The sequence below is a fragment of the Haliotis asinina genome, chromosome 4 (assembly GCF_037392515.1).
Source record: "Haliotis asinina isolate JCU_RB_2024 chromosome 4, JCU_Hal_asi_v2, whole genome shotgun sequence".
NCBI lineage: Eukaryota > Metazoa > Mollusca > Gastropoda > Lepetellida > Haliotidae > Haliotis > Haliotis asinina.
Genome location: NC_090283.1, coordinates 22,352,647 through 22,378,629, shown reverse-complemented (window position 1 = coordinate 22,378,629; position 25,983 = coordinate 22,352,647). Strand labels below are relative to the sequence as shown.

The 25,983-nt window shown below is 41.4% G+C and overlaps 1 protein-coding gene across 1 annotated transcript in view; it reads right to left on the bottom strand.

The window, feature by feature from the left end:
- Positions 1-14,500, bottom strand: part of LOC137281388 (monocarboxylate transporter 2-like) — a 32,371-nt gene extending 17,871 nt beyond the window's left edge. The window contains exon 1 of the mRNA XM_067812580.1: positions 14,250-14,500. The gene's annotated coding sequence lies outside the window, so the exon portion shown is untranslated. The remainder of the gene's footprint in view (positions 1-14,249) is intronic.
- Positions 14,501-25,983: the final 11,483 nt, after the last annotated feature.

Sequence of the window (25,983 nt, the reverse complement as noted above, 5' to 3'; positions counted from 1 at the left end):
CATTAAACAGGGCATCTCTGTGTCATATTAGCAAGCATATTAGGTCAGGTCATGTCAGGTCACCGCATCATGCATCGGGAGAGAGTTCCATATTGTGACGAATCAGACTTGACCGTGACGAGCGATTCTTATTTCAAACTCACTGAGCACAAAAGCGACACAATCACTGGTCATTCTTTTATCCTCCTGTGAGTGAGTGAGTGAGTGAGTGAGTTAAAGATTTCAGCCATATTGTGACTTACAAAGTTATAAATTAACAATAAACGCAATTAAATTATTTAAAAAACGGTCGACGAAGGACATAAAAATAAGTAGACCATCTCAGTTGAATTAGAGGATTAAATCTAGCAAGTAACTTTTCAGGTAGGACAAATAGTATATTCAATAAAATATGAAAACACAAGGTAGAGATCACAAGGTAGAACACCATGCAAGGGACCATGGGGACTTGAAGTGCTTTTGAAACCGGGATGGTATGGTGGCTGATTTGGGCCATCGACATCAGCGATATCACAAGAAGAGAAAGCGATAACGCGAGACGAGAAAGCGATATCGGGAGACGAGAAATCGATATCGGGAGACGAGAAAGCGATAGAGCGAGAAAGCGATATTACCCACAATTCAGTCCTGTCTGGGCATGAATGACTACAAACTGGAGCTTAATCGCCATTCGTAGTATCTCAATACTATAAAATGGTTTTCAGTAATGTTCTTGGCATTGTTTGAGTTGACATTTAGAGAAATTTAAGATAGATGTAGACTTTCCTTTGCCATACTATTTGAATGTGAAATACCGGAAATATTCATTTTGTGAAGTGACTGAAGGCATTACATATTTTATGCCATCACTGAACTAGAATTGTCTTAACCAACTTAAAGACATCAACCAATTATTATTAGTGGGGAGGGGAGTAATGACAAATGAGGCATTGTGATAGCACTAACTCAATCTAAAACGGTGTATTCAACCACATCTAAAACATTTGTCCTAAAATAAAATCACTGCAACAATCCCATTAAGTGAGTGAGATTCGATTTACGTCGCTCTTAGCAATAATAAAAAAAAGGCTGGAACCAATAGTGTTTTTCGTGGCTGTCAAAAAGTTACAGTTGTACTTTCTTTGATTTCTTCAAGATGATAAAATTTATTAACTGACGTACTTCACATTTCTGAACCCAACCTAAATCGCTCCTACCCAAGAAACGAAGAGGCGCGCTTGACAGTAAAACACCTTAAATTGGTACCTAAGTGTAGAAACAGAACCATTCCACAGTCAGTGGTCTAACCTAGGCAAAAGGATGCAGTCCAACGTTCGTCCAGTCAAACCTGAAAATATACAGTATACACTACACAGTTAAACGCTGGGCTAACTAGCCATAGTAAACTTCGAGAGGTATTTAGCAGTTGATGTGCTGAACAGTGGTGACAGTTCTATGGATATGCAGATTCTTTATTATAATATAAGCAACGTTTTGGTGTAGACACTGTTATCAAGCACGTGATGTACAATACTGTAGGAAACGCTTAAGTGAGTGAGATTCGATCGATTTATGTCGCTCTTAGCAAACATCCAACCAACTGGAACCATTAACAATGATGCATGATGAAGCCAAGTGCCCATGCAATTAAAACAACTCTTTGCTCTGTATCACGTTTTTCTGATATCATACATATCATCACTTAGAGTACGTTATGTATATATTATTGAGACACTTTAAATGGTGTTTATATGTCGAAAGTTGATGTGTAAAACATTCCGTTTGCCATATCTGACAGCGTTGTAACTTATAAATACACTGCGTTACCTATCTCGGTATACATGTATTACACGTATATATCACAAAGGGTACAGCTGTCATGGTCCCGTAGCATTTGATAAGCTGAATGGCGACGCGTGTATCCAATTAACTTTTTTTCAGTCTGTAACATTTTCGTTGTCAGACGAGGGCTTGAAACTCGTTCAATGTATGTAATTATCTACCTGTATTATCCCAGCATTTATAATTTGGTCAATGTATGTCAAAACTATTCGAATCTAATAACAGCAACAGATGACATTCACAGGGTTGGCGGCGGTCTGTAAATAATCGAGTCAGGATAAGACAATCCAGTGATCAACATCATGAGCATCGATCTACGTGATTGGGTTACGATGACGTGTCAGCGAGCCTGACTACCTGGTCCCGTTTGTCACCTCTTACAACAAGCATAGGTTGCTGAAGACTAATGTAACCCCGATCTTGTTCCCCGGTAAAATGGGGAGTATGGAAGGTACTGGTTGTTAAGGCTTTGTTGGGTATTATCTCAATTCCTGATACTCTTCTTTATGACGTAACGGCAAAAGTGTAGCTTTGGGATAGGGAATAAAAACTCCTAGTAAAAACCTAACGAGAAATATTTCTGTATTTGTGGAACACGATGTTACGGAGTATATTTGTATTGCCTTCATCAGGTGTATGAAGAAACTATGAAACGGAAAGCTATATACGAACATTTGAAACAACCGTGATAAGATAACAAGGGAAGCCGATTGTTAATTAGCGCTACACTTGCAGGGTAGATGGGCAAATGGAAGCCAGGGATTGTTCATCCAGGCATGAGTGATGAGATAACAATGGTGGCATTTAACAAGGGAAATGACAATAGAGAAATGTAAACCAGGAATTAATCCAGGCTTTGTTAAACCTTTCACAGGCTTTCAAAACACTCATTGATTTCAACAAAAACACTCTCAAACTAAATATGCTTTATGGTTCAACTTCTTTATTATACAAGGTCACAACGTTTCGAGACAGTTCATAGCCTCTTCTTCAGGTGAAGTGAAGGTAAAACTAAAGGGATGTAGTATATATACACATAACAGTAGACAGATAACAATGGGTAACAAGATATACAGGTTTCTATTAATTGATGTACAGGCTTCGATTGATAGATGTACAGGCTTCAACTGATGTACAGGCTTCTGTTGATTGGCGTGCAGGCTTGTATTGATTAGGTTAACGAGTTACAGGTAAAGAAGTTTGGATAAAGGTTAGTCACTGAGTAAACACCACCGTCTCTGTTGATTGAGGGCTTGTTCCGCTTGATTGCAATGGTTTCTAGGAGCTTGCATCTTTTGAAGTCATTGGCGTTCCTAACTAGTGTCCTGGTTTTGTCCCAAACAATCTTATGACTGGGGTTGTGCATGATGTGTTCACATACAGCAGACTTCTGATCCAAATTTTGAACTGATGTTTTGTGTTCTTTTAACCTGGCAGCCAGTGGTCGACCAGTTTCTCCAATATATGTCTCTGTGCGACTACATTATGAAACGTTGTGACCTTGTATAATAAAGAAGTTGAACCATAAAGCTTATTTAGTTTGATTCCACCAACTTCTAAATGCCTTTAAAACAACTGAAACAACTTGAAACAACCCAAAACACTCTCGGTTTCTGAAGTTATTGTTGGATTGGTTTATCGTCTTTTCGCCGGCACCTTCATTTGCTCACATGCCATGTACTCTGAACACAGTTCATAATAATTAGTGAACTCAGTGATCATCAGTTATCACCGGTAATCAAATATGACGCGGCGAGACCAGTTATAAGAGAGAATTTTGACTTCCAATGTTGCATCTACCAGACAATGCCAAACTAAAGGTGGATTCATTTATCAACGGCTTGAAGGAACTCGTGACAGCAGATCATAGACCAGTGCGAACCATCTTCCAAGAAGAGAGAAACAGTAAGTCTTGTAATCATCATTGTAGATATTGATATTTTCAGCTGCCAGTCACCAAAATATGTTCAAGTTGATTAACATCATCTAATCTGAACAATGCCATACTGATGTGACCTTTCTGAAGCTGGAAGCCGGTGGTTCCCTTCGACCAAAAAGCAGAATACATCGACAACTCCACGGGAGGATCGACATCTAGAAATATAGACTTTTAACTGGCACCATCTCACCACTTGTTTATGGTGACGCAGTGTCCCATCTGGTGGGATTGTAAATTGAAATGCGACTAAATAATACGTGATATATATGTAAATTTATGTGTGAATGATGTAAAGTTCATGAAATTGTCCGTGATATATTGCATTTTAAAATGTGACTGTGAAGTCTTTAAGTAAATTTTCTTTGTATGTGTAAATTTAAATGTGACTGTGTTAAAGTATGGTGTGGAGTGTGAGATGAACCCTGCCTAATCCGTTTGTTTTAAGGATTAGAACGGTCCACCGCTTTTAATCCCATAACAATACCTGCCGGCAAAAAGAGAACACGCCGGTGGATTATTGGCTAGACAAGTTAACAGTTAAAAGATTAATGACAAAGCTGCCATAGAATTTGAAAGCATATGCATTTTATTCTATGCGACTAAAACAAATGGTGATTCTGCTTCCTGTTGGATTAAGTCATACGCAGGCAAGGCGACATGCACAGCCAGGGCAGAATTAAGGTAAATATCGCTTTATCGCTTTATCGCTCTATCGCTCTATCGCTCTATCGCTTTATCGCTCTATCGCTCTATCGCTATCACGCTCTATCGCTTTCTCGCCTTGTTTTATTGCTCTCTCGCTTTATCGATTCCTCGTCTCCTGCCATCGCTTTCTCGTCTCGCGTTATCGCTTTCTCGTCTCGTGTTATCGCTTTCTCGTCTCACGTTATCGCATTCTCGTCTTGTGATATCGCTTTCTCGCTTTCTCGCCTCCAAAATTTAAGGTGAGAAAGTGATGGCCCAAATGAGCCATCATAGGATGGCCCTTAGTTGGAATGGAGGGCGGTGGGGTAGCCTAGTGGTTAAAGGTTAAAGCTTGTCACACCGAAAACCCGGGTTCGATTCCCCGTATGGGTATAATGTGTGCAGCCCACTTCTGGTGTTCCCTGTCGTGAAATTGCTGAATATTGCTAAAAAGCGGCGTAAAACCATACTCGCTCGCTTAGCTGGATTTTCATCATCACGTACGGTGTTGGTGATTATAGGTATGTTTGTCACTAACTTAATATCACAAAAATGCTACGTGTCAAAATATTCGGTAAGCTTAATTTAAACTGAATGGTTTGGCACTTACGTACCCCAACAAGTGAGTGAGTGAGTTTAGTTTTACGTCGCACTTAGCAATATTCCAGCTATATGGCGACGGTCTGTAAATAATCGAGTCTGGACCAGACAATCTAGTGATCAACAACATGACCATCGATCTGCGCAGTGGGGAACCGATGACATGTGTCAACCAAGTCACCTAGTCTGACCACTCAATCCCGTTAGTCGCCTCTTACGGCAAGCATAGTCACCTTTTATGGCAAGCATGGGTTGCTGAAGGCCTATTCTACCCCGGGACCTTCACGGGTACCCCAACAAGAGGAGAATAACATAGTATATCATGGATATGGGTGTGAATCTGTGTATACACCATGTGTTCGTATACAGATGGAATATCTTAACTTTACCCGAATAGCATGTCAGCAAAAGTATAATAAGGCCAATTATGTAGCGCTGTACTCCACAACGCATGGGCATGATTTAAAGCGCTGGAAGGTTAACAGTCTTCTGAAAGCCTCTACCGAGTACCCATTTTCTGCTCTGAGACCAGAAACAGTTTTGAATAACCTCACGTGCCTAAGACGAACTCACATGTATCACGTGTGCTTCAGATCTAAACACATTTATACTTTGTATATTGAAATACAAAGCTAATTCCTCAGTGAAACTGTATATGATTTGCCGTACAAAAATAACACAGAGGTGGAATGATAAAAACAAAACAAAACCCTCCGGAGTCCGGCTGCCAAACATGGTCATGCATTCAAGTCGTCTCCGTTGTTAATGTTGCTTAACTTAAAAGTAACATGCAACGTAAAACACAACTTTGCAGATCCTGATACCTTCTGATATGCACTTAACGAGACAAATCATCAAAATGCCAATTCAACCTATAAGTTGCAAAAAATCGCGATGAAAAAAGCCCGTGAAATCGGTTCAAACGATTCACTAATTTTCCCCCAGCGGGAAAAGTGCTTTATCTTTGAAACTCACACTGGAATACCAACTAATTCCCAATATTCAATATATTATCAGTATACAGTCCTGTGACCTCTTCTACAGCAGATGTATTTACAAACGATATGTGATTTACTATCATCACTCAAAGCTGAATTGTTAGTGAATGAGTGAGTTGAGTTTTACGCCACACTCAGCACTATTCCACCTATATGGGGGTCTGTAAATGATCAAGTCTGGATCAGACAATTAAGTGATTAACCGCACGAGTATCGATCTACCCAATTTGGATACCATGACATGTGTCAGCCAAGTCAGCGAACGTGACCACCACCATCTTGCTAGGAGCCTCATATGTTAACCATAGGCTACGTAAGATCAGTTTTAATCTTGATCCTCGTGCGGATTTAAGTAACGACAGTAACAGTGGGTTATTACTACTAAGGAAAACAGCATACGGATGATACTGTACGAACAAAGCAAACAAAAATACCCCACTGTAATGTAACACGATTGTTCATTAACACTTGTCAGACATGGGTTAAGCTAGTCCAAAATATGACCTGTTTAGCAGATTATGTTCATGAGAATTGCCTTTACCTTTTGAAGACATGTAAAACTAGTACAGCTATGACCAGCTGACCGTCGTCCATCTGCCTCTAAAAGTAAACAGGATAGACAAGCAACAGTGCAGGTCCGATTTGTAATTTGGGCGGACCAAAGCATGAAACCTTGCAAAGTTCTGGAAACATCGTTATAAAACATACTTTTGGGGTCTGCTCGATTTTGGGGGCCCATTTTCCAACAAATCGAAGATGTCGTGCAAAGATTTCCAATGCTAACATTTTATGACTTTCCCCCGCCCAATAATAGCAGTACAGTGCTCGGCAACATCATGATAAAACATGTTTTGGGAGAGCGTCCGATTGTTGGGCCCTTTTTCCCAGAGTTCCAAGAAGGATGCCAACAATCAAAGTGTGCTGAAGTTCCTTTAGAATGGTCGACGACCACAAAATGATCTTCATTTGTTGCAATATGTGAGATATTAAATAAAGGGCGAGCTGGTACACAGAGGGAAGAGACCAGCACGAATTCTTGATGAGGTATATTTGCATGCTGGTGTGTCCAAACTGATGAATCTGTACATGCGTTGTACATCTGTCAGACATATTAATCACATCAAGTTATGACCAGTATATTACGTCCATGAGAACTGTCGACCTACGTAGATTATTTGTCGTTCACCTGGCTTTGAAAACAGGCGCGATAGACAAGCCGGGAAAGAGCACGGACAAACCAGCAGGAAGGGAAGCTTGGGACAAGGATGGACGAACACTGACTAACCATCCGCTTCGCAAGTGTTGTTCTTATGTCTTTGAATTCCACTGCTTCACACTATGTAAACTGTCCCGCCACCCCCACCCCCTCTCCCCACGTGCTACGAGTATCAAACCACCCATTCGTTGTACGATTCGTTTTGCTCAAAGACTGACAGAGTTTGTAACAGTAGTCACAGATTCAAGAGAAGGGACATATATGGCCCCGGGTCGCGTTCCATAGTTTGCACTGAAGAACACGTCGACTACCCCATCCCCAATGAAATGTCTTTAATCCCGTTAATGCTGTGAGTTTTCTTTTGTCGACCACCAGCGAAATCAATTCAAAGTCTATATAAGCCTACACTGGCCTGCTTTTTGCATACATGAATGTCCTGTGTGCCAACACACCCCCCCCCCCCCCCCCCAGCTCGTCGGGAAACAAGTTAATATATCAATCTGATATCGTACGCTCATAATGTGTAGCAAGCTACTGGTGTGAAGTTTTCAAGGTGTTGAGAAGAAGTGTGACGACTTGCGGTGTGACGGGTCGCGTTCCATAGTTTGCACTGAAGAACACGTCGACTACCCCATCCCCAGTGAAATGTCTTTAATCCCGTTAATGCTGTGAGTTTTCTTTTGTCGACCACCAGCGAAATCAATTCAAAGTCTATATAAGCCTACACTGGCCTGCTTTTTGCATACATGACCCTATGTCATGAACAAATGAGATGGCACCAATAAGCTTTATCTTTATTAGTCTTACATGCACCCGATATCGTGAACACATAGGGTGGCAACAACAAGCTTTATCTTTATTAGTCTTACATGGACTCGATATCGTGAACACATAGGGTGGCAACCACAAGCTTTATCTTTATTAGTCTTACATGGACTCGATATCGTGAACACATTGGGTGGCAACCATAAGCTTTATCTTTATTAGTCTTACATGGACTCGATATCGTGAACTCATTGGGTGGCAACCATAAGCTTTATCTTTATTAGTCTTACATGGACTCGATATCGTGAACACATAGGGTGGCAACCACAAGCTTTATCTTTATTAGTCTTACATGGACTCGATATCGTGAACACATAGGGTGGCAACCACAAGCTTTATCTTTATTAGTCTTACATGCACCCGATATCGTGAACACATAGGGTGGCAACCACAAGCTTTATCTTTATTAGTCTTACATGCACCCGATATCATGAAGACATAGGGTGGCAACCACAAGCTTTATCTTTATTAGTCTTACATGCACCCGATATCGTGAACACATAGGGTGGCAACCACAAGCTTTATCTTTATTAGTCTTACATGGACTCGATATCATGAACACATAGGGTGGCAACCACAAGCTTTATCTTTATTAGTCTTACATGCACCCGATATCGTGAACACATAGGGTGGCAACCACAAGCTTTATCTTTATTAGTCTTACATGCACCCGATATCATGAAGACATAGGGTGGCAACCACAAGCTTTATCTTTATTAGTCTTACATGGACTCGATATCGTGAACACATTGGGTGGCAACCATAAGCTTTATCTTTATTAGTCTTACATGGACTCGATATCGTGAACACATAGGGTGGCAACCACAAGCTTTATCTTTATTAGTCTTACATGGACTCGATATCGTGAACACATAGGGTGGCAACCACAAGCTTTATCTTTATTAGTCTTACATGGACTCGATATCGTGAACACATTGGGTGGCAACCACAAGCTTTATCTTTATTAGTCTTACATGGACTCGATATCGTGAACACATTGGGTGGCAACCACAAGCTTTATCTTTATTAGTCTTACATGCACCCGATATCGTGAACACATAGGGTGGCAACCACAAGCTTTATCTTTATTAGTCTTACATGCACCCGATATCATGAAGACATAGGGTGGCAACCACAAGCTTTATCTTTATTAGTCTTACATGCACCCGATATCGTGAACACATAGGGTGGCAACCACAAGCTTTATCTTTATTAGTCTTACATGGACTCGATATCATGAACACATAGGGTGGCAACCACAAGCTTTATCTTTATTAGTCTTACATGCACCCGATATCGTGAACACATAGGGTGGCAACCACAAGCTTTATCTTTATTAGTCTTACATGCACCCGATATCATGAAGACATAGGGTGGCAACCACAAGCTTTATCTTTATTAGTCTTACATGGACTCGATATCGTGAACACATAGGGTGGCAACCACAAGCTTTATCTTTATTAGTCTTACATGCACCCGATATCGTGAACACATAGGGTGGCAACCACAAGCTTTATCTTTATTAGTCTTACATGGACTCGATATCGTGAACACATAGGGTGGCAACCACAAGCTTTATCTTTATTAGTCTTACATGCACCCGATATCGTGAACACATAGGGTGGCAACCACAAGCTTTATCTTTATTAGTCTTACATGCACCCGATATCGTGAACACATAGGGTGGCAACCACAAGCTCTATCTTTATTAGTCTTACATGCACCCGATATCGTGAACACATAGGGTGGCAACCACAAGCTTTATCTTTATTAGTCTTACATGGATGCGATATCGTGAACACATAGGGTGGCAACCACAAGCTTTATCTTTATTAGTCTTACATGGATGCGATATCGTGAACACATAGGGTGGCAACAACAAGCTTTATCTTTATTAGTCTTACATGCACCCGATATCATGAACACATAGGGTGGCAACCACAAGCTTTATCTTTATTAGTTTTACATGGACTCGATATCGTGAACACATAGGGTGGCAACCACAAGCTTTATCTTTATTAGTCTTACATGGACTCGATATCGTGAACACATAGGGTGGCAACAACAAGCTTTATCTTTATTAGTCTTACATGCACCCGATATCGTGAACACATAGGGTGGCAACCACAAGCTTTATCTTTATTAGTCTTACATGCACCCGATATCGTGAACACATAGGGTGGCAAACATAAGCTTTATCTTTATTAGTCTTACATGGACTCGATATCGTGAACACATAGGGTGGCAACCACAAGCTTTATCTTTATTAGTCTTACATGCACCCGATATCGTGAACACATAGGGTGGCAACCACAAGCTTTATCTTTATTAGTCTTACATGCACCCGATATCGTGAACACATAGGGTGGCAAACATAAGCTTTATCTTTATTCGTCTTACATGGACTCGATATCGTGAACACATAGGGTGGCAACAACAAGCTTTATCTTTATTAGTCTTACATGGACTCGATATCGTGAACACATAGGGTGGCAAACACAAGCTTTATCTTTATTAGTCTTACATGGACCCGAATTCGTGAACACATTGGGTGGCAACCACAAGCTTTATCTTTATTAGTCTTACATGGACTCGACTTCTAATTAGTAGAATTAAAGGGACCTATTACCGTTAACACGTAAGTAGCTCCATGAGGTGTTTGGTCCTGTGATCATGTCCTTGAGAGGAGTAAAGTAACTTAGGTGATGAAATTATTGTGTCGTCTCCCATGAGTGAGTGAGTGTGGTTTTACGCCACTTTCAGCAATATTTCAGCATTAACACGGCGGGCAACACGTGTACTAGGCTTTAACCACTTAACTACGCCTACTGGATCGTATCTCACGACAAGAAGAAAAAAAACAAGAAACTATTTGAATGGCACCAACGGGATACTGCCGGAGTATAATTGTGCGATCATGCTTTAAGTCAGATAAAATGAATAAATGCAATTAAAGAAAACCCAGACCAGCTGTCAGAATTATTGAGACGCCGATGCTATGTGTCACTACCAACCTCCGGGTTGTGTTATTAAGCGAGGTTTATCATTCCAGTGCATGCGTCGGTTCACAAAAAACAAAAACACCAAAAATACCACTGAATACGTGTGACAATGTAGTATGGCAGTCGATTATGTCTTTGCTGGGGTGCACACAATTGAGAAAAGGGGTGTGGGGGATGGGTGTGGTGATGCACACTCCATCTTCACCCGGTTTCATTGGTCATGTAACACATTTCAGCACAAAAGGTAGGGGAATGGAAAATAGTGTTTGGTTTGTACTTTGATGTGAACTTGTTATATCATGCTGACTAAGCAATATCAGTGGTCTTCTCATGGTATAACGTTCCATAGATTAAGGTAATGGCACTGATATAAGTATGTCAGCGATTGTATTATGTAGAGCAGTACGGCCCGTTCGTCAACCCCTTTCAACCGTACACTGATACACTGTGTATATACCGCTCTTCATGTGTAAACTTGCTACTTGTGCATATGTGTCTGCACGGAGTAACGATGACTTTGCTCAATTTCTTTTCCCCCTGCCATTCTCTATAGGATATGCTTCACTTCCAACCCGTCATACCTTCCCCCTTCCCCACTTCCAACCCGTCATACCTTCCCCCTTCCCCACTTCCAACCCGTCATACCTTCCCCCTTCCCCACTTCCAACCCGTCATACCTTCCCCCTTCCCCACTTCCAACCCGTCATACCTTCCCCCTTCCCCACTTCCAACCCGTCATACCTTCCCCCTTCCCCACTTCCAACCCGTCATACCTTCCCCCTTCCCCAATTCCATGGGACCAGCCCCTCCCCTCATCTCCCTCCAGTTACTTCTGCAGGACGTAAATCCTACAGAGAGCGTTGACATCGCCTCGCCTCAAATTCCTCCCACACCCTCCATGGGACATGAAACGAAAACAGTGACATCGCCTCACCACCAACAGCTCCCCCCACCTCTATGGGACGTGAAACTAGAGAACATTGACATCGCCTCACTTCCAACCCCTCAACCCCAACCCCTCCATAGGTGATTTGGTTGACTGGCATTATCAGAAGCTGGTGACTAATAAGAGAGTAAGATTCTTTATGGATAACAACTTCTTTATTACATATGATGCGACGTTTCGGTATGGATCCTTATACCGTTGTCAAGCAAGAGTGGAGTAATACATCACAAAACAGACTTATATACATGGACAGGGATAAAGCAATAACAACATGTAGGTATGAATCAAAGTGGGGATTAACAACAACAACAACAACGGATGGTGGGAAAGACGTGACAGTAAGAGGAAGCCAATGGCGACTGTAACAAAGTATACATGGCTGATAGGGTAATTAGTAAAGATGGCCGGTGAGCTCTAATCTGTTTTATACATACATACATACATACATACATACATACATACATACATACATACATACATACATACATACATACATACATACATACATACATACATACATACATACATACATACATACATACATATCAGTGAGGGATATCTCATCCCGACTGCATACAATGAACCTATATATATATATGAGCTATATATATGTATGTATGTATGTATGTATGTATGTATGTATGTAGGTAGGTAGGTAGGTAGGTAGGTAGGTAGGTAGGTCATATATATATGTCATATATATAAGTTCATTGTATGCAGTTGGGATGAGATATCCCTGGTCTCTGTTGATTGAGGGCTCAAGCATCATTTGAGACAATATAGAGATATTATCCAAAAACCACAAGCACTTCACCCAAAGAAAACTGGCAGAAGCAGTTCAAATCCGGAGACACAAGCCCCCAATCAACAGAATCTTACTCTCTTACCCTCTGTCGGTACTACTGCGCTGTTATCAAGCAAGTGATAACGGGGTTAATTAGTACCTACACCGAAACATCATCACCTGCTTGATAACGGCGTTAGTACCTACGCCGAAACATCATCACCTGCTTGATAACGGCGTTAGTACCTGCGCCGAAACATCATCACCTGCTTGATAACGGCGCTAGTACCTGCGCCGAAACGTCGCACTCATTGCCATAAAGAAGTTGACTTTCCATAGAATTTGATATACTTCATTTCTGCAACTTCTAAAATGCCTCTCAAAGTAACACTGATATCGCCTCATCTCAAACTCCTCACATCCAACCCTCCCCCTACATCCATGGGACGTGAAACTAAAGGAAATTGAGATGGCCTCGCCTCCATCTCCTCTCTCTATCTCCGTGGGACGTAACTATAGACCCCTTACATCGCCTCCTCTCCAACCCTTCCCCTCGTCCCCCTCTCCCTATCACCATGGGACGTGAAACGAGAACAGTGGCATCGCCTCACCTTCAACACCTCCCCTACCTCCATGTGAGATGAAACAAGAAAACATTGACATCGTGTCACCTCCAGTCCCTCAAACTCATCATCTCCGTAGGTACTATTGCGTCGTTATCAAGCAAGTGATAACGCGGTTAATTAGTACCTACGCCGAAAGGTCGTATTCACTGCGCTTCTAAAATGCCTCTCAAAGAAATATTGATATCGCCTCATCTCCAACCCCACACCTCCAACCCCTCCCCCTACCTCCATGGGACGTGAAAAAAGACAACATTGACTTTACCTCATCTCCGCCGCCTCCCCCTGCCTCCACGGGACGTGAAACGAGAACATTGGCACCGCTTTACATGATACATGCATCATGCGCACATGCACACTGATATAAACACACATTCATGAACAACAACACACAGAGACATACACACTGACATAAACACACATTCATGAACAACAACACACGGAGACACAAACATACATCTTAAACCCAAACAGAGGCGGGTATATCCACATTACATGAATTAATACACTGCGCAGGTGCACCAAAGCTGTTACGCAGTGCATCTATGGCAAATCAGATCATATACCGTTGCAACAGGATACACACCGAGGGTCATAACCGCAAAACGATTAACAGAGTAACTGGTAATGTCTAGTCCATGAACCTTCCTATCTCCATCACTACTGGTATCCTACACAGTCTCATCTCATCGAGAGTGACAAACAGCAACATATACCCCATCTGTGTAAACAAACAGAAGATGAGGGTTCATTTGCCAGACATGTGTCGATATTTCCAACACCAGGAATCAAAATAACGTAACAACCATACCTTTCGTCGTCAACAGTCAGTGCTTTCATCCCGCCATATGTGCAATACCGAAGCGATCACGCATTACAGCGCTGTATACTTGAACTGCATATTCCATGGAAACACTGCCGAATCTAAACCTGTTTTGTCGTCAAATGCAGTGACAGACAATGTCAGTTCCGTAATTGAGTAGTGTTTACGCCGAAGGAATCTGAACATACCCACAGGCAATTTGTGATCAGCTGACAGGCGCACTGTGCTATGTCGGGCACGAGTCGGTTGTGTTGACTAGGTGCAATGTCCTTACAGAGGCGGCTTTCAGTGCAAGCAGGATTAAACCCTTATTGAACGATCCATGCATCATGCATTTATCATGAGTTTCGTAAAGCTTCACTGGTGTGTTTGAATACGCAACATTCTTCGTTGTTTAATCCACCATGATAAATATTCCAGCCATATGCCCTCAGCGGTACGTTATTCTTTAACCTGAAATGGAAATATATAATACGGTTAATTCTTCACTTTTCTCCCGAAACTATTCATTTGTTGTGTTCAATTTTGGTTGGTTGGGTGGTTGGTGTTTATAACATCGCACTCAGCAATATTCCAGCTATATGGAACATACCTATAAATAATCGAGTCTGGTCCTGACAATCTAGTGATCAACAGCATGAGCATCTACTTACTCATCTAGGATACTATTACATGTGTCAACACAGTCAGCGAGGCTGACCACCTGTCCCATTGGTTGCCTCCTACGGCAAACACGGATTGCTGAAGATCAATTCTAACCCGGATCTTCACTGTCTTTTCAAGCATTTAGTAGTTGGAAATCAAGAAACTGCAGATGCCTTTCATTTTCACAGACCGCATGTAGGTAACGTTGTTTCATGCTCGCGTATTCGTGCAAGTATCGGCACATACATGTTTAGAAAAGAAATTAGAAAAGATTGTTACTTTAGTAACACTGAATATACTGAACAGCAAAAGAAACGCAACTGTTCATGTAAAGTTTTTAACTGGAATACACAAACATGAACGCTTACTTTAATGAGGTTTCATAGTTTTCGAAACTTGCGTTTCTTTTGCTGTTTAGTACATAGTACCTTCCAGTTTTCTTCACCGGCCATGACTAGAGCTGTCGAAGGAAATCTGTGAAAAAATTAAGGAGCACTAAGTCTTCCATTAAGTATTGTGCCCTTATATGTTTCTCTCAGAATATACGGTAATCGAGAAAGGACTGAGAAATAAGTAAAACATCAGTTCACATACGGATCATTTAAGATTCCGTGATTCAGCAGCACCATGCTCAGGTCCCAGCGGGATGCGGGACGGTTGGGTAGCCCACTGGTTAAAGCGTTCGCCCGTCACGCCGCAGACACGGGTTCGATTCCACGCATGGTTACAATGTGTGAGGCCCATTTCGCGTGCCCCCCGCCATGATATTACTCGAATACTGCCAAAAGCGGCATTAACGACATAAAACACTCGACAATGGGGTGCTGAAACAATCAGCTGATAGACATGTTCTACCTTTAACGTTGTTATTGCATATATGTCATAACAGAGACTTAAAGAGAACGGCACTAATGTTACGTGGTTTGTAAACGCTTGCTTACAGCATCATTAAATGAATGTGATTGTTGATAAAGTAAGCGACTTAGCCTATTATCGCGTAGACACATTTATAAAACACAACGCATGTGAACATGTATATACCATCACAGCAAGACGCTAACTGTAAATGCCATCCGTTTGGTAGGTCGATACTAAGTATTGGACATTGAATATTTCCGGACACCATAATTCCATTCTTCAAGAATCCTTTCATGAGGATCAGCTAACCTGCTTTGCATTTTGTGGTAATAACTACATGGAACAGCAAAAGAAACGTAAGTTTCGAAAAATGAAATTTCATAAAAATAACCATACATATTTTTATCTACATGTAGTTGTGTGTGTCGGGAGGGAAGGGGGTTGTTTGTGTTTTCGTTTCTTTTGGTTTTTTTAGTTTTTTTATTATTATTATTTATTTTTTTTACGGTTAGTTTTTTGTTTTTTCTTTGTTTTGCTTTTTGATGTTGTTTGTTTTCGTTATAATTTGTTATAACACGGGAAAATTGGACAATATTTTACCAATATGTTATAACGGTATGTGTTATTGAAAACTAGAAACTTACAGACCAGCTGAGCACATTCAGCAATGTTAAACCTGTCAAGGGTCACAATGATAACGATCAGACTTAATCCGTGACCAGTATCTCTTAAGCTAACAGAACCAAAGTGTAATACATGTATCTGTCTCTATGGCTGTTTGTAGTTCAAGCTGGTCAAATCACGTGCGTGCCACGTATACCCTCGTGGCATACTCACGACTGGCCATCGATGCCTTGGTCCTTCTATATGACATAATCCCAGGTTCACAATAACAGCATTATCGTAGGTTTTATCTGTAAACGCGATTATCTGCGATAGCTGGAATAGGTATGTAAAACGGATGACGGTCACAAATCAGGGTGTGGCTGTCTAGTAAATGTTGGCTATTGCATTACGTTGTGCATACTATGCTGTTTTGTAACTATGTACTATGTAGATTGTAAAAACGCCCTCTGGCTTGATGTATAGAGTATTTAACGATGACATTACGTTGTATACGTTTGAATGTGTGTCGTTATTAATATAGTGTGTAAAGCGAATCTGTGTATGATGTTTATATTCTTTGAAAGCTGATTGATAACTATGATTGTACCCATACTATGATGTCACATGACTATAATTATAATTATAATATCTCTAATGTGTCGCACTTAACAACGGCGATGTTTTGTTTCCCCCAAGTTCGCAAAGAACCCCCAAAGAAGGAGTCACTGACCTACAGCAAGGGTAATCGAGAAAGGTCGAGGTCACCGTCACCCATTGTTGTGACACAGTAAACGTATTCATTGGCAAACCCTGCACGCTTGATGATGGACGTCTGGTCATCAGACATTGGCTTCATCTGTATGTGTGCCCATGCTACACACTCTGAAAACAACACTGTAGCTGTTGAAGCACGTTGCAACGCATGTTAACATGTATATCCCATCACAGCAAAACGCTAACTGTAAATGCCATCCGTTTGGTAGGTGCGATACTAAGTATTTCCGGACTCTATAATTTCATTCTTCAAGAATCCTTTTAGGAGTTCACGTCACAAATCAGTAACGTTTGGCGCGGAGTTCTTGGATGGCCGTCTGTGGGATCTTGACTCCTAACAATTTCTTTCACCTCGTTCCTGCCCCACAACTTTACACATGTGGTACTTGTGGTCTCACCTTAGGCAAGCGAGTTTATTCAAAATTGCCTCTGCTGACCTAGCAGAAAATGGGTACACGGTGAGATACGTGTCGCCGGATTCAAATATAGAGTCAGAAAAGGTAAACCAGACTGCAGTTCCATCAGCAAGGCTTATTCCAACATTTGTTTTAACTCATCAGGTTCCTGTCCAGAGAACACTCCGAAATTGAACACAAGTTGGTGTAATATGCCGGAAGTCAAATACAACTTATGAAGAAGGAAAAATACCGAGACTTGGAATAGTGTCTTCTCATGAAGTGAGTGGGGTTAACTCTTTTCGCGCTAGGTCACTGGCGATTTTGCTTTGAAGTTTCAAATCCAATGAGGATTAACGAAGTAGGTATACATGTAATATCGACCCGAAGCTTATGGGCTGAACTGCCATGTCGCTGTAATTAAATGACATTTATCAGTGAACTCTGTTCAGCAATTTCAGACAAACATAAATAGAGGTCCCAGGCAATTTTCTTCATTAAGTCCCACTATTGCAAATACACAGCTGGCGATCAGGTTTATGCCAACTTCGAGAGACGACAGACATCTTTGTTCAGGTGGTTTCATGTACAGAGTCAACAAAAGAAAACGCGATGAAACATTAGTATGAAAATGTACGACCAAGGATTGCGATATCACTGTGACCACCATCAGTGATATCCTCATCAGACTCTCCCAGATCCACAACCACCCACGGTGAGACTGACATCAAGGCGATAGAGACCATGGGGACTAAAGTGTCAAGGCCACGGTCAGACCTCTCCCGCAGCTGTTCCAGGAACAGCATACAGGGTGTTGACTGGACGGACAAAGGAAAACACCATCCTTGTTGCCAACTTACCTATGCCTCATATGAAGAAGGACACCCTGTATAGAGCAAGGAAGAAGTTATCCACTCCTCTACCATCCCATCGTCGTGACCTTGTAATCCCCAAGCACCACCAAACAACAGAAGTGGGGAACAGATCCTGGTATTTGAAGATGGGGACGAGGACAAAATCTTGGATTCGCCACCACACTCAACTTAGAGAAGTTGTGTCAAGCTGACACCTTCTTTGCAGATGGTACGCCTTGTGTCGCGACTGACGTATTTCATCCTCTGTTTACCATCCATACAGTTACAGATGTCGGTCACACGTACCCTCTGGCGTACCTATTGCTACCAGACAGGAAGCACGTGACTTGTGTCAAAATGTTCCAGATGCAGGAAGTCGGGGTTTATCAAAATTATATAGAGTACTAAATAAATGTCAAACAGACATATCTAATTACATATTTTATCATTTATTTCCAACTAATTAAAAATCGGATATAACGTTGGTAACATAATTGTAACAACATTCGTGTTACAGATGGATTTCGAGACTGCTGCCAGGAACGGTGCCGTAAGAGTTTTCCCTGATAAAGGACTGATCCTTCTACGTCACATGGAATTGAGGAAGAAGACCCAGCAGGTTGGCCTCCAGATGGACTACGGCATCGACATGACTGTCAAAGGATTTGTTCGGTGGCGCGCTGTGCTGCCCCTTGTCCCCACAAATGATGTATGTATAACGCTTTCACAAAATTCCTTTAGAAATTAATAATCAGAGACACACTTCCTCAGTATCATGTACATGAATGTTATGTTCCAATTATCCAAATACCTTCGACCCCGCGTCACCTTTGATCCTAATCCGGATTACTGTATTTAATCTGGCTATTATATCCAGTAATTCTAGTAATTGTGCGAAAGATTAGTGTGTTTCCAAGTTGGTAAATTTATAAGAAGGTACCCTGGAATACCATCTTAGAAAACTAAAACACCAGCTTCAAAATTGACGATTAATTGTCAAGCAGACTGAGCATCTTATGTTTTACTTCATGTATTTGTATAAATGTGTAAATAAGTGTATGTATATTGCACTTTTTCATCATTCGGTAACATTGTGTAATATAATTATTATTAATTCATGTAAACTGTAACATCTTGCAACATTGTTAAATGTAATCTCTCATCAGCCCCCGTGGCTTACGCCTTCTGTGTATTTTAGCTGTATTAAGTGACTGTGAAAAAACCTTTATGTATATATCTGACTCGTTTTTCTTATTAGGTATGCTCTCATCAGAATAATACTCATTATCTTCTTCTAACAACGCACTCCAGTCATTGTCTCCATAATCCAATATTAGAAATATCAAAACTGACAAGACCTTGAAACACGACTGACATCCTGAGCCTTAACCGCAGCGCGATATGAAAGACGTTATTACGGTTTACAGATTAAGACAGATAGACAATTTGAGTCTCACCTGAACATCATACATATGTACATAGAAGGGGATAATGAAACGTTGAGCCAATCTTTGCAGACTTCTAAGAGACACTCTGCCATATAAAATACAAAACTAAAAGAATACAGGTTATGTGAAACATAATTCAAGTTCAAAGTTAAGTATAAGAAGGCATGTCGTCGCAGTAAAATAAGAAAGCGGGTTATAGTTTCATTAGAAAGCACTTGTGGATTGAACAGTAAAAATATGATGTTATCAAAATCACTAAAAGACAAAACTAACAATAAGCAGCTCACGTTTGTAAGACCATTGTGCATTTGAGGGCACAACACACGTTTACTAACAAGGACACATCATAACAATACAGTGAACAATGCAGTGAAATACAACACTCATCTTCAATAAAACCTTTACAACTAAAACATGTTCTTTCCTTTGGACAAACAGCGTCTAAAAAAGGCTAAAACACGCCTTTGAGGGTGAAGCGTGTGGCTAAATAGATACATTTCAGGATGATATTCATCTTTAAATGTAGCATATGTTCTTAACTTATTGCATTGTTCTTTGCACTTATCCATTGTTCTTTGTACTTATCCATTGTTCTTTGCACTTATACATTGTTCTTTGTGCTTATCCATTTTTCTTTGCACTTATCCATTGTTCTTTGTACCATTCAAATCTGAAATAGAATTTTTCCAAGAAGATTTTAAACGATGAAATAATGTACGTGGAACTTCCGAAAAGAGAAAGGGGATGTGATAATTAACATGCATGTCATTAAAATGTTGGAGGCCAAGATCAGAAAATATAACATGCACTCATTAATAATAATTCCGTTTCTTAAAACAGCAGAAACATTACGTTAAGATGTAAACTACAACAGAGAGGGTTCGTGTGATCCTGGCAGAGGCGTTATCAAAAAGGACAAGGTCAGGTTTGTTGGCGGGAATTCTTCTCAGGCTATATGTGGGTCTATTGCAAAGACGTTTAAAGTTGCCATGTTCCATGACGCCCTGGGCATGTTCAGGGATATACCTCATAGTAAGAGCCAACGGAGTGTCGAAGACCATGATGAAAGCAACGAGTTATGCCATTATGTCGTTTAAGATATATTGTTTGTCCCAAGGAAGGACATCCAATCATAAGGTGGACAATCTCTGTAAAGTCATCACATAGTCGACATATCATGATACATTAATCATATTTAGGCGATTGTGAGTGGGAAGTGACTGGCCCAATCCTGGAAATTGGAAGCTCTCAGTTTCACATTTAAGACTAGCCGACTTCATCCAGGCGAAGGAGTCACTTGAATTCCTATTCTCTTCCACACACTGCATGTATACACGATGCCATTTCTTCTCAGAAGGTTTCTCCATAAATGTGCGAATCTGGACAGACTCTTGAAGGACTTCATGAAGCGCCTAAATATTAATTAAACCGAGACTACCCGAACTTTCTGGCATATACAGACGATTAAGAGAGGATCGAGGGTAGTGGGCTCTCTTATCAGACATGATCCTTCTTGTCAGGTGGTCAAGACTCTGGATATCTTGTTTCTGTCCAGTCAACCTCTCCAACGATTGGGAAAGGACTGGCACAGCAAAAGTACTGGTGGTTGTGACCTTGTTTCGAGCATTGAGCTATGAACTCCAGAGTGTTTTGAAGCTAGATTTGTCCTCAGTCCGAAGTTTGTCTCGAATCTGGGTATTCCAAAACTAGCATTCCAAGATAGGTGTAGGCATGACCCTCCAAAACATTCTCAGTACCCTCTCCGCGTCGCAACTTGACCGATCCATCATTAGTTACCTTGCCACGTTTCAAATGAAGAGTATGACATGTACATTTGTCGAGTCCAAATGTCATGCCAAAATCATTAGAAAAGGACTCGACAAGGAGAACCTGTTCTCTCAAATTGGTATCTCCTTTAGCAAGGAGTTCGATGTCATCCATGTAGAGGAGATGAGTAAGAGGTGTTATAGACCTGTGCTGAGGATCACCTGTCCGGGGTGATAGTCCTCCTCAAAGGATTTAAAGACAGACAAAACAGGACTGAAGACGTCCCCCTGAAATATTCCCCTTCTGATTGGAATAGATTCCGACGTCTGCATCTGCCATCTGCTGGAAACAATATGTACTTTCTTCTGCTAAACAACATTCTCACATCCAGCCCTGTTGTTGCCCTCCTCGGATCTAGCGCCGATTTTAGGGACGAGACTGGGAGATTTTCCGCTGGGCTCAACCGAATAACGTCCATGAGTTGGAACTCAAGAAATGTGGCTTCAGATACCCCCAAATTCCATGAGGGGGGTTATCTTATCGAAGAAATGAATATGGGTAGCTGTTCTCGACGGAAATGATGGCCATGCCCGTTACTGGCATTGACCATGCCCGTTACTGGCATTGACCGTGTTAAAGTCTTGAGCACGTGTGGAGTTTGACCCTCGTCAATGTCGTCATTTATTTATGTTGTTCTTTTAAAGATGAATGACTACTTTTCCTTATTCTTGCGTTTCCTTTTTTTCGTTCCGCATCCTGGCTGAAAAACTATGTTTACCTTACACTTATAGATCAGTTTAAGCAATCATGGAGTTCTTCCTTCAAAATCCATCAGATGAATACTACTCTCTATGTACGTATTCTCTGAATTTAACATTTGCTTTAACCGTTACACATATAATGATTATGTTTGAGAACAAGAATATGTATCTCTCTCTCTCTCTCTCTCTGTGTGTGTGTGTGTGTGTGTGTGTGTATCAGTGGGTTCGATTACTGTTTAACACCGCAATATTCCTATATGTTTGCTTGTTTGTTTAATACTCAGCAATACGTCAGCTACACTTTAGAAATAATGAAATCAACCAAGTCAGCAAGCCTGACCACCAATTACGTTTGTTGCTGAACACAATCCCAATCCTGTTTATAAGTCGAAAAGATAGTGGGGTTAGTTTCATGTCATATTCAGCAACACTGCGGCTACATGGCAGCTTGCAAATAATGATCCCTATATACCGTCAGCCGTCTGTTACAAGAAAAGATTAAGAAAAAATACACAGAAATTGAAAAGACTTCAGGGCGTCACAACACTTTACAGCAAATAGCAACGTCCCACGTGAAACACGTGGCCCAGGTTTGATCATTTATCACTGCAGCATAAACATGCTGCGTGTAACTGACACGGATAGTGTGTCTACTAACGTTATAACTCTAGGCTGCCCGCGGACTCTTTACATACGAAAACAGTCATTGTATTCACCGTGGATCCCGGAACAAGCTCCCCGCCTGTATAAGCATACAATTGAATATCCTGTTGCTGAGGCATGTAAAAGCATTCAGTTCAGATGGGTCTCACTCGTTGTCACGTGTTGCATTCGTATCGAATTTTCTTTCCTCCAGATGGTGAGCGAGTGCATTTTTACACTGAACGCTGTTCAGGAGCTGTGGTCATGGTTGACTAGGCTATGTCAGTCACCACCGAGTTACGTGGGTTAAGGCGTCATTAAAGATCCCCGGATTTCTCTTCACACCTGCCATGATTTTGTAAAGGGTAGAATATTCATACCACTGGCATGACCTACAGTATATCTACAAACAAATGTAACATACGTTTTGGGTCAGGCTGAACACTGGCAATAACGCAGCAATTGGCCATTTAAAACTGAATTCAAACACATCGCGCACCGCCATCCCAGTTATACTATACAGTCACACTACAACACCCAACGTAGTGACGTATCCTGCGTCAAGATCTTCATCATGCCAATTCACCATTCACTGACTCAGGGATCCAACGACGCCAAAACATAGCGGTTACTTTTCAGGCCAGGTTGTTACTATGAAAATACTGTACCAGAATATTTACTGAAATATGTCGATGCTTCCTTCTCACATGCAACTGTTTCGTTATGAAACTCTCTCCCAGTTAAATTCAAGAGTGCACCTACGCTATCTGTGTTTAAATCTGGACTACAAACATACATCTTCCCACGCTTTCACCAACCGTCTTTACTGTCGTCTGTCGTCGTCTGTATACATGTGTGGTCTCGGCGTAGCTTAGCGGTTAAACCGTTCGGTCGTCACGTTGAAGGACCGGGTTAGATTCCCTGCATAGATACAATGTGGGAAGCCCATGTCTGGTAATCGCCGTCGTGATATTGCTGGAATGTTGCTAAAAGCTTACTTTAACCATAGAACGCGTGACCTTAGTACCCCCGGTGACAATCAAATTACATATGGTCCGGTCTAGTAAAGTCAGATTTGGCGGTTGCAAGTTGCGCAATTGCGCAACCCGTAATGCTTCTTGAATATACGCTTGTCACCAGCAGTCTGGTGCTGGAAGTGAGCTGGGCCCCACCTCGCATATCGCTAGTTGGCTCTCGGAAGTGGCGGTCGGGAACCATTCATGTGTGTGTAATGCAATACCCCCTTCACACTTGAGGCTGAATACTGCTGGAATGAAAATTCCTGGAACTTTGAACTGTAATTGTGTTGTATGTCAAAACGTTTGAAGTTGTTCCCAATACATTCCAATTATTCGGGGCAATTCTTGTAACATGCCCGAATGTTTTGAACATGTTCCAGACTTTAGAGATTGTGGAAAAATATCGAACGGCATTTGAAGTGTATTCAAATGCGTTGCAACTATTCTAAACATTCTGGACGTATTCGAGAGAGAATCGAAAAGGCAAGTCATTTACAATCATGTCCGAATTTCCCGGATGTGCCTCACAAGGCCCGGGACGTATCCAAAAAACTAGTGTTGCTGGAATTCAGGTGGAATATCTTTAAATGTATTGGAATACTTCGGCTGCAGTTGGAATACAATTCAAATGTACTTCGAATACGGTCAGAACGACACAAATGTTTTTCAAATCAACGTCATCAGAAGACCGCCGAGTCGCACAAAAATGGGTCCACCTGTCACTGAAACGCCAGTTAGCATTTGGAAGTGACCTGTTAAAAATACAACGACGTGCCGCCAAAGAAGAAGGACAGAAGTGAAAATGTTTATTTTGACATTCTCGCCCGAATTTCGGTTTTAATTTTAGAAACATTGTTTGTCTGATTCTTCTTACTTTGTGTCAATTCGAATGAAGTACGAAGGGCGTTTTATGGATGTCTGCTACTTTTCGGACCTGATAAAGGAAAGTCTTTCTTCATTTTGTGTATGACAGCTAAATGCCATTCAAAGACGTATGTGTACAAGCACAAGGACACACACACTGCATGTGTGTACGTGTCTATATGTATGCATCAGTGGGTACGTTTGTTATTTAACGCCGCAATATCCCTGCTATATGGTGGTGCATGCGTATCTCTCTCTCTCTCTCTCTCTCTCTCTCTCTCTCTCTCTCTCGTAGGAACACGAGACTGTAGGAACACGACTTGCAGTGGTCATTGTTAAGGTCACGATGACACATGAGCCTCCTGGTGTTATCTTGATCGAATTCTAATAATTCAAACCCGTGAATAATAGTATGAGCGCGATCGTACACGGTGGCACATAGGCATCACTGACACACTTTGTAACCAAAGTAACCTCTCTCTTTCTCTCTCTCCCTCTCTCTCTGTGTCTCTCTCTCTGTGCGCGCGCATGCCTCCGTATCTGCGCATTCCTACTGGAATGCCCTGTGCATCATCTTTCACATCAAGGCAAGACGCAAATAAACAGCCTGTCTGTAAATGAATCAACACACCATGTCCGCTTTATACGTCGACGCGTGTCATCGTACATGATCCGTGATCGAAGCTTTGACAAACCCATCAAAGATTCCAATCAGTCATGTTTATCCCTTTGTTGAAAGAACTTAGAAGTAGCCTTAACCTCTTGTTATTCGTAATGGTGTAAAAAAATTGTTTGTTAAGACTTACCATGGCGCAACCGCATTGTGTACGCAACACCCGTCTCCACTCTAATGAAACAGGTTCAGCCTCAGCATGAATTATCTTCAAAACGTCTTCTATTCTCCTTGGTCGGACCTAGCTCGAAACTGGATTGTGCAGCAGAGTGTGTTCACCTTTGGGACTCAACCAAAAAGGTACTAGAATTTGTGCTTTACTGAGAAAGTGAAATCCCAAATATGACATATGTTGCATTTGGCCACTTTCTAAATCGCATCGTGTAATCAAGAGTGAGTGAGTTTAGTTTTTTTGT